Below are 10957 nucleotides of genomic sequence, written 5' to 3' on the forward strand. Positions count from 1 at the left end.
AGAGAAGAGCCAAGCGAGTTGATTTCAGACGCGGAAGCCGTCATATGAGGCCGGTCGAAAGCGACTTCAGAGTTCAGCGTGGTGTCTGACGTAGGAATAACGTGAAAAAACGGATTAACGGTGTGCATTTCGCTGGTGACCGTCGGGGATATTGCCACGGAAGAATCTGCCCATACGTTGCTCGGACCTCGGATTGATTCGGATACCGCTAGGATAAAATTTAAGGCGACGTTTCTGTGCTCTGGTTGACCATCGAAATCTTCGAGGTCTGCGGTGAAGCGTGTGCAATATATTTGGACACACAGTTTAGTGACGGAAATTGCGTGAGTCGTGCTTGGCAGTGGGCAATCGTAGTGCCGCTTCGTTCAAATGACCGAAGGCTCACTTTGGTTGTGCGGCGCACCGGAGAGCTGCCTTGAAGCTGGTAGTTGCCGTGCCATGCTAAATGATGCTGTGCTGCTTCCCAAATTGTTCCTGCGTAGACGTGCACTTTCACGGAGCACAAGTGTTGCAGTTGATATTGATTCCGCTGGTCTGTCGCACGCTTCGTCGACACAAAAGTTTCAGCAACACTCGTTACGCGAATTCCAAGCCGTATGGACATTTCATTGCGCGTGTTACCTACCCAGTCCACCCGTTCACGCCGGTTTGCGACAACAGTCTGCAGCGGCTCATTACCAGAAAAATGGTCCCACATCCATTTCAGTTCAGTTCACCCACGGCAGTCGCCAAACCCCGAGGGAGAGAATTTATTCGAACAGATTGCCACTAAAGCAATGCAGCTTCTTTAGTGGTCAGGGTAGTCTCTCTTCTGTCAGTTTTGCTATATTGTCACGGGCGCTTGCTCCAGTCCTATCTTCTATTAATATTTACTATTCTGGAAAGTTCCAGGCCATGCTCAGCTGTCATTGTATGTTCTGGTGGAGGTGCTGGGTACTTTACCTATAGCCCTTCACTCTGTGTGCACCTTGGCGGCTCCTCAGCCGAGTAGCACGATATGGGACACGGGTGGCGGACTATCCCGCGTCTTAAACCCTTGGCGAGCCGTGAACCAATATTTATCCCGAGACCAGCAGAAAGACCGCAAGATGAGCAAGTACCACAAGGACGAACCTCGAAAATACACCACGAAGAACCTGAAATTCGAGTCGGTCGCTGCTACCAGCAGGATCGAACCACCGGAATTCGGTATTTTTTTAGAAAAATCCGAAGCCGACTAAGCCAACAATGACAAACCTGTAGCAGTGAACCGCGTCCACTCCCACCATTGTTTGTATGCCCGTCGCACCTCACACTCCGGCGCCCTTTCACGCATGGATGTGAAGATGTCGATGGCTGGATTGAACAATATGACCGTGTTGCCCGCCACAGTGGGTGGACTGCAGACAACCAGCTCCTGCAGAACCTATACTTCTCGTGAAAGAAACTGTCAGGCACATGTTTGAGAACCACGAATCCTCCTCAACCTCATGGGAAGTTTGCAAGATCAAGCTGAAGTTCCCGTTCATCAGCCAACATTAACGAGAGAGGGCCGAATTCCTGATTCTGTCCAGGCCACGGTCCCAACAAGAGCGTCGCTGCCATCGTGGAGGATGTTTTACGCCTGATCGAGCACCCACGCCAACCCTGGTGCTACAGAAGACGAGAAGCTAAAAATCCCATGCTCCTCATGTGAGGGACAGCACCTTCGGCATCCTTGTCCGCAACCCCACGGCAATCGAAGGGTTCATACCACCGAGGCTTCCAACATTGAATGTACACTGCAGGCCCGAGCCTGTAATTATCAACAACTCCCCAGCGTCTCGACACTCGAGTCATGCAGCTGCAACTTCGACGCCAGACTCCCAGGCATCCGCAAAATCATCCAGATTGTTGTCCGGGAGGAGATCAGGAAGCTACTTTCTGCCATTAGTTGCCCAGCTTTTATTTTGATTGCCGAGATTGTTTCGGAACAAGTTCGACAGGCATTTCAACGGAAGATGCCTTCAAGCAAAGCGGCATCTGACGAACCGAGGCCGACTTATGCCACAAAGTAACGACGTCCACCACCGGCTACCCGTTAGTATTCAATGCCAATTCAACGAGACACCCCAACGCCGAAGCATTCCCGACATCGGAAAAAACCAGTGTAGGTTCTCGCTGAACAAATTACACCGAAGAAAACGGAGGTGCTGCGAATGGTCGACTGAAAACCACTGCTACCACTGCATGAGGCCAACCCAGTCTACTGGAGGTGCCCGTAGCAATGAATTGGCCTGCAAGAGTTTGTGCCGAACGACCTTCAACCACGTCTCGAGGAGCGTCCGCAGGACATTGAAAATTATCTTCGGCGGCCTTTGCCCCTGGTGCTGACATTACCCCGAAGCTCCTGATCGCCATCACCTCGACGGGAGGTAAGCACGACCAAGCAGGTGAGCGGCAATGCAAGGAGAGTTGATCTGGTGCCGGTTGTCGTCCAAGGACAATACCTAATAATTTACTGACACCAATTATCTGTGTCCATGCAATGAAGCACACGATTCCCAACTTTGACGGAGAATGCCGCTGAGTGACTTAAAGAAATAGAATGGATGGTTGTCCTCAAAAGTGGACACCAAGCATCACCCGACTTCACTTTGCAACACGAGACTTACACAAGTTGCAGTGGTCGCGGAATGCAGAAAAAATCGCCATTACGAAATGGAAGTGCAATGGCATGGATAGCAAACAAACACTGTTGCCTGTTGCCAGCCATCAAGCAACACTACAGCAGAGGCACAGCCACGTAAGCACTACATGCCCGAGCTTGCTGCATTGACGCAGAGAACTACCAGAAAAAATTGCAGAGTAGAAGCCAGTTGTGCAGCTTCAGTGTATCAAATATCAGTGGCCCCACATGACGTATGATTACAAGATAGCATCTGTCGGTCAAAGTTGCCACTTGACCAAACTGAACATTGACGTGCCAGGAGTGTCATCCGGCAACAAAGAGCACAGGTACTACGACTTGAAGCTTGACACGAGGCTGTCACAGAAAGAACTCGTTATGTAACCATTTTCTAAGACTCCATAATTATGTAATTAAGTGGAAATAAACATATTTGATACACTAACCAGATAAACATATTTCCGCTCGCCTTTACGCCTTCAGAGTCTCTACACAAAGAATTATGTTCACGGCACGTGCTGGGCCTTTTGAGGACACTCGCATCTCTGACCCCTCAATATTAGTTACTGGGAAATACCAGACTGGCAGACTGGTTGCATTGGGCTGCACTCGTTACACTTCTCCTGAACATGTGGCGCGTCCGAAAACTAACTCCAGTGATGTGAAAATGTTGTTTATTAATTTATTCCCTCCAAGGGCCTCTGGAGGCATTACAGAGAGGATACTTAAAGCTACACACATGATAACATATAAGCACACGGACATTAATGAGCACAAACCAGGCCCAGCTACCGAAAATAATTATTACACTAGTAAGAAATAATTATTGCTGCAACTTGTTGGGTGCAAAAACAAACACACCTCTGAGCATCTAGTTTAATATTTGGATGCATTGTTGTATAGCAGTATTGTTGTATTGTTGTTCTCACAGTATAAAAGCGTGGGGTAATTAGAATAGCAGCTACCGTAATTCGTTTGATCACAATTTGGCAAACGGCAAAAGCTACAGTCTCGGTAAGCCAATTCGCACGTGGAGAGAGACACATGACAACATGTCATTCAGAGTGCTCGTCAGCACAGATTTGCCAGAAACCTTCGCTCCGTCTCTCTGATTGGCTCGAGGGGGTTGTGGCGGTCTCCTTTTTCCAAGTTACAATGATACGAAGTATAGGCAGCCCACACTTTTCAAAAAAGTCTATTGAAGAGACCGAAAGGAATGGAAAAAATCGTAAGGGTGCAGGCGAGCTGGTGAATATTAACCATGTTGAAATAACCTGAGACTAAGGTAGAGAGGAAGCATCAAAGCGTAGAAGGGTCAGAAAATAGACAGGACGACGTCTCAAACTCAGCTAACTTTATTTATTTTGTCCACCTCCTTATATAGTCCCAAACTCAAGGTCATCTCCACCAAAACAAAAGGATGAAGTGTAAACAGTTCAAGCGCCACAGCCTTCGTCAAACAATGCAAGAACGTTGACAACGTTTACAGGTCGACGCGATAAGGCTACAGGGTGGGTGTTGTTGCCTTATCGCGTCGACCTGTAAGCGTTGTCAACGTTCTTGCATTGTTTGACGAAGGCTGTGGCGCTCGAACTGTTTAGACTTCATCCTTTTGTGTTGGTGGAGATGACCTTGAGTTTGGGACTATATAAGGAGGTGGAAAAAATAAATGAAGTTAGCTGAGTTTGAGACGTCGTCCTGTCTATTTTCTGTCCCTTCTACGCTTTGATGCTTCTTCTCTACCCCAGTCTCAGGTTATTTCAACATGGCGAAAGGAATGGTCAACATTTTTCAACAAGACTGCTCTTCAGGCAAGGGATGAACACAAATGTGAATAATATTATCCAGGTAATTAGAACAAGTAAATAAGTGACCGACAAATGCAATGCACTCTTGATGAAAAAAAGTATTGCTGCAATAAATTTTACAAAAGAGAAAAAGGTGCAGTTAATCTATGCATACACTAAAACAATGGTTCTTATAGCAAGTCAAAAGCTTTGAAGTAGGTGCCTGCAACGATTTATTCATCCCCACACTCAATAAAACGTCACCGTCGTAGCTGGAATAAAGTCTGCACTTCGCACTCACAGAAAAAAAGAAGAAAAGCGATCGAATGTCGAATCGTCGATTAGCACAAAATGTTAAAGATCGCAGGAGTTTCCTCGCTAAAAGTTGCTATGGTTATTCGGTGACGCAGGCAGTGGCAGATCCAAGGGGGGGGGGGGGGGGCGGTGGGGGCGATCGCCCCCCCCCCCCCCCCGAAACGCCTCGCCAGGCAAGCCTCCCCCCCCCCCCCGGGGTTCTTCGTCAGCTCGAAGAAAAACCGTAAGCAATCGACGCGAGGGACGAAAGATTAAAACAGCGGTGGGTGGACGCGCCTGCTGGGCGCTTCCAAAGTGGGGTTTATCTCCGTCAAGGCCACGGTACGTCTTCCCGACAGGGACGGCGCCAGGAGTTTCGAAGTGGAGAGACAGTGGGGAGGCGCACCAAATATCAGGGTTCTCGACTGCAAGCACACTTCCAAACAGGGCCAGCACGTCGAGCACGGGGGTAAAATACCTTCAATATATCTAGTCCCCTTTCTCTCTCTCTCTCTCTCTCGCTCTGTCTCCCTCTCTCTCTTTGGAGGTTGTCTGCGAAACAATTGTGCCCTGAAAGCTCCCAAACGCAGACGCCAAGCAGCCTTCCTCAAGGGTACGATCCTACACACAGCGGATTATCCTTCCTCTCTAGCGGCTGCCTTTTCATCACTTTTCGTTTGATGGTTTCTTCGTGGTTCTGGGCTTGTCTTTTGGCATGTCTTTTTTGGCTTGCTTTGAGATGCTGTCGCCCACGGGCTCACTAAAGGTATCTTATTGGCACGGTGTGCTCATTGCCAAGGGAAGTGCGGAGGGGACGTACCAGGAGGCGGCGTTCCAGGGGGGGGGGGGGGGGGATGCAGCTTGTACAACCAGGTGACCAATTGCTTTTCTTCGCAACTGAGAGAGGAAGCAAATGCTCTGGGTACAGTGTAGTCTGGGTCTGAGTTTCTCCTGAAGACGCTCCAGACTTCCCCACGACCTTGCTTAATCCTCGCCTCCATCCCTCGCTGAGGATCAGCGCCGCAGCGCGGAATACAGAAAGAAGCCGACGAGCGCCAGAAGGGGGAAATGTTTCCTCTAATGGGCTTCATGCTGCCTGCGGTACGACTTCTCGAGGCGGGAAGCTAATAAAAGAAAGATAAACGGTACGAGCACTCTAAAGGCTGGAGGCTGCTTACACGGGGTCCTCAAGCTGACGCCGTAGGCATTTATTTGTATTCAAGTCCGTTTCAACTTGGGGTGGCGGGACATATTTTAGGAAAGGCACCCGCTACCCCTTGTCTCTCCTTGGCGCCGTCTTTACTTTTCGAGTTAAACGTGGCTTCTGTGGATTGACGGCAGAGCTTTCGCGCGGCTTTGCAGGAGTGAATATGTGTGTGTAGAACGGAACAGAGGGCAGGGCTTGCTGGTTTGCAACTGCGGCTTCGGATTCCCTACCTAGGGACTTGAGGAAAACGAGCAAATTAAATAGACAGTGCCTGTGCCCGTTCGAGTGAACACCGACTCCAAAACATCCATGCTGCAGTCGTGATCGGCCTTTAGCCCAGTTGAGATTCGCCGACCGGACAACCACTCTGCCCCATCATATCTCTGCACCTGTCCTCTCGACCCTGACGAATGAGCTAACTACCCAGAAACAAGTAAGTGTTCCTTTCATACAGAAAATATCCAGAAGAAGTGCAATTGAATATAATTTGGAAGGATCCATTGCTGGTTTAAGGTTTTGTCTAAGTTTAAAAGTTATAGTTGCCGAACTGCAACATGCTTTCAAAAATATTAAAAAAATTATTCACTTTCGTTCTCTCGAGTATATCCAGAACACGTGAAAACACGAGTTTGGGTTGGCAATGCCGTATGTGCTGCGCTCTGGACATTCCAAATATACGGCGAACAACCGACGAACTTGCCTGGCACCGTTCGTTTCGCTCGCTGCGTCAACAGTGTTTGACGCCGCGAGCAGCGTCTAAGCCGCCGGGCCATTTTCGTCGCTTGTTTGCAACGTACCCGCTCCATTGAAGCAACCGGCGGCAATGAAAAGTATGTTTTAAAACCACGTTCCGCATTTTGGCACTGAATATAAAGTTCTAACTACTATGGCAAGCTTAATCTCAAAGAACAGCCGAGTTTTAGATTAAAACGGTTTTCGCACTGTCATTAGCTGCATGAGCTTCCTCCGTATAGTTGGCAAAGTTTGGTTTTCCGTACATAATCTGCGCGTGTAACGAGAATATATAAATATTCAAGCAAAAGGAGCCCAAACGTTGTAGCCCCGCCGGGGATATCTGAGCCATCAAGTTACACTGTCTGCAATTGTCACAGCCGCTATAGCACCAAACATTCATCCCCAGTAGTTAAACTTATTTTTCTATTTCTAGTGCGCTGCCACGCGAATAGAGAAATCCCGTTTCCTATGAACTACAAAATTCCTTGCGTTATGGTGTTCAGAAAGGATAGTGCCACCATAATTTTCTAGATACTTACCTCTAGCGTGGTCACCCGAAAGGTTTTAATCAAAAGAGTTCATCCCCGACAGGTAAACCGATACAAAAGCTATCAAGATCTATATTATGTTATCAGAGTTTAGTAAAAACGATAACTCCAAAAAAATATAAACACTCCCCCCCCCCCCCCCCCCGCCGTTTTACACCGAGGAACCGCCCTTCCTAAAATGGAGGTCTGGTTCCGCCCCTGGACGCAGGGCTGAAACAACTTCCCCTAGGCCCTAACGCGTCGTATACCTTTCGCTTCGATCCTCAGATATTCCAACGTTCAAACGAAGCTAGAAAAAGGCGAATATTTTATGCCTGAAGTTATATCGTAAAATTGTTTATAAGTGTAAAACGTAACGGTCGCAGGAGCTTCCTCGCTAAAAGTTGCTGTGATTATGCAGTTACCTAGGGCTAAAACAAAATCCCCTAGGCCGTACATCCGACGCATACCTTTCGCGACAATTTTTAGACATTCCAACGTCCAAACAAAGCTAAGAGAATACGAAAAGTTTATGCTAAAAGCACTCAAAGGTCTATCGATCTTCGAACAGATCCCGAATCCGAGCACCGGTACGGCGATACGGCTGATGTTGTCTCACAGGTGTTAATATCCAGATGATCCAGAGCGATCTTGGGGAAAAAGGGTATAAAGTCTCATTCCTTCATATTTTCACATTATACATGCGTCAGCGAGCACGAAAAAGCCCGAAGTCGTCGGAAAGCCGCTGCACATCACGGCTACCGCGCACCAAACAAACTCGCATCCGCCAGCTCTGGGCGCTGCCATCTTACCGGTGACGTCACGGCTCTTGGGAGGTCACGTGACGAGTAGTCACATTTGCGTACAACATGGCGGCAACCTGGGGGTGCCACTTCCGAACTTCCGGTTTAACACTCTAAGCCCCTCTACCTCGTTGGTGGAAGGCAAGCGCGATAACCGTTACGCCATGAGCGAGTTGGCTGCTTGGTCAGCTGCGCGCGCCGAAATATTCTGACAAATTTGGGGAAAATAAATAAAGCTCTTTGAAGGAACTGCACCTGTACCTAGGTACATTTTTAAGTGAGTATCTAGGTGCCTTTTCGTATGAGTAAATGCAACTGCATCTTAGGTACACTTTCGAAGTAACATTTAAAACCCTGCACAGGTCCATACAGAGGTTACAAAGAAATGCAGAGAAGTGTGGTAGTACCACAAGACTAGATTTACAAATCTTAGGTGAAATCTGAAGAATGATGTCACAGGCACTTTCATTGGCCAAGCATTTACAGCACTCTAGTGGAAATATCTGCATAGCTAGCATGGATAAACACTTTCGTTACGTGCAGTGAGAGTACAGGCATATGTAAACAAGATCGCTTCAGCGCTCTGTTTGCGTACTTCTCATTTCTGGTCCTCCGTCTTCTTCAACATGCATATAGGTAGTTCGCATCTCGCTAGTCCACGCCAAAGAAAAACGATGCAAATTGTAATGGCCTACAAAACGGTTCCGTGATATCAAGAGTGCAACGAACCGTGGCAATGCGAAATTTACAAGAAAGGCGCAGGGTCTTACCTGTGAGAACAGCTCCAGACTCGCCAGCGGCAGCCACCTGTGGTTATTCATATCGGACAGCAAGTGGCCAAGCTTCTCATGGACGTGGCTTATGACCAGGTTTGCAATACTGGAGATGGTTGATGAGTCCCGACCAAACACCCTCACGTGGTCGAAGAGCCGGTTGGGGTTCGCGAGACACCGCAGCATGATGCACAGTGCTTCATCACCCGGCACAACAGCACCTTGTGCCGCGGTGAAAGACTCGGGCACCTCCAACGCCTACAGAAGGGCGCCCAGGAGGGCTTTTTCAAAGCAGAACTGCCTTCGGAAATCATCGTTCCTCACGTGGGGGTGTCAAGCAGCCCGTGCCTTGAGCGAAAATCGCGGCGCTTCGCACTTCTTAAGCAAATTATATTTTCTATTTCTCGCCATTTTAAGTGATACAGCAGGAGTCGTCTCTGCAACGTACTTCGCCGCTTGATCTCCTTGGTTCTTTGAACGTGCCGCGACGCGGAGGGGGACCAAGAGAAGACAACAAGCGTGACAGCGATCAGCTTCGGCTTGCCTTGCCTACGAAAGGATCACACCTGGCCAGCTATCTCAGGTTTTCTAATTCACACTTTTTTTTCTAAATATCATGACTATAATATAATGACTATAATGACTCATGATGCAATAAGTGCATGTTTAATTGTAAAAGGACAGCTTTGCATACAAAAAGGATAAACCAGAGTATTTGCATTCAAATGTTTCGTCTAACTAGTACCACGAACGTCCGCTTTCGGGGCTGCGTACGTCGCTGTTCCGTACGCTCTAGCTGCACTATTTGGTGAGCGGAAAACGGTCTACTAAAACTCGCCTTGGAAGCTCCGCTCTGTACCCCTGCATAGCGGGCCGCGCATGCGCGGTTTGACGTGCTCAGAGCGGAGGCGAAAATGAAAGCGGTCTACCATAACTCGCTAGTGTTGCTTAATCATGTCCTATTTTTTACCATTTTTGAAGGGATCGACCATGTTCCGATTAGAATAACTCGAGAAATAAAGCGATTTTCAAAATTATTTTCGAGATTCTAAAAATCGAGAAAGCCCGCAGTTTTGTCTGTAGGGTTAGAGTACGCTCAGGATTGAACTGGAGGTTCATGAGCGCGGCACTTTTCCCAATATCTGCGGACCCCGCCTCCTTTTTGAACATTCTTGATGGGAGAGACCATTTACCGATTAAAATAACTCGGAAATGATTCCAATTCTCGAAATGCTGTCCGCGAGTCTAAAAATTGACGAAGCTCGCTATCATATGTGGTGAATTATAGTACGCTAAACTACACACACAAAAAAAAACCGCTTTGGCAGCCGCGTGAGCGGATTTTCAACGGTAAACTTACAAGGAAAGAATGATTCCAAACTTTGAAAATCGAAGAGCATTAATCATGTTGCGAACAACTCGCTGCCGCCGATGCCCAAAAAGGGGTCGCAGCCCGCAGCTTCCTTTTCAACTGGTGGCGCTGTTGGTCCGGTCCAGTGGCTGTGCAGCAGGATGGTGGGTGTGTCGACTAGTTTTTTATAGCGTGACAGATTGATCCCAGAAATGACGGTGCAGAAGGATTTCACGTCGATAGATTCTGTGAAAATGGAAAAGCGTTCATTATATTGCGAACACCTCGCTGCCACCGCTACCGAAACGTTTTGTTCCGTTTTGAACAGTCGTTTTTTCCACTCCTGCAATAACGCCGGGTTTTAAAGTAATATCCCCAGCACTGCAGTGTTTAAAATAAGTAAATCAATATATGTCAAAGTTGCTAATTCGTGCCTTATTCCTGCATCTCACAGGTTTTATCAATTGCCTGAAATGAACGAATCAATATGTTTTAATGGCGTCAGGACCAGATTTGGCAAAAGAGCGCCAATGGCATGGTTATTGATAGCTGCTATAATTTTTATTCATTAACGTCAGTAAACAATATTTTAAAAATACTTAAATAAGTTTCAAAATATGGACATCCTTTAGGAAGTTAAATACCTTTTTATGGGACATAATCGACTCATGTACGAGGAGAAAACAATGGTGAGCTTTATTTACAACATTTACAGTATGGTTTACGTCGCTCTGAACACCTCATCTCCGCTGCTCGCGCGCCTGGTTGCCACATCCTCGTGATCGCGCTTCTCTTCTTCTCGTAAGCGGTCACTACAAGTACCCGATTCCGAG

General features: G+C 47.6%; 1 pseudogene; it reads right to left on the bottom strand.

The window, feature by feature from the left end:
• Positions 1–8651: 8651 nt before the first annotated feature.
• Positions 8652–9437, bottom strand: LOC120843354 (annotated as a pseudogene).
• Between the last annotated feature and the right edge of the window lie 1520 nt (positions 9438–10957).

The sequence above is a fragment of the Ixodes scapularis genome, unplaced genomic scaffold, assembly GCF_016920785.2.
Source record: "Ixodes scapularis isolate PalLabHiFi unplaced genomic scaffold, ASM1692078v2 PGA_scaffold4__175_contigs__length_147842914, whole genome shotgun sequence".
Lineage (NCBI taxonomy): Eukaryota > Metazoa > Arthropoda > Arachnida > Ixodida > Ixodidae > Ixodes > Ixodes scapularis.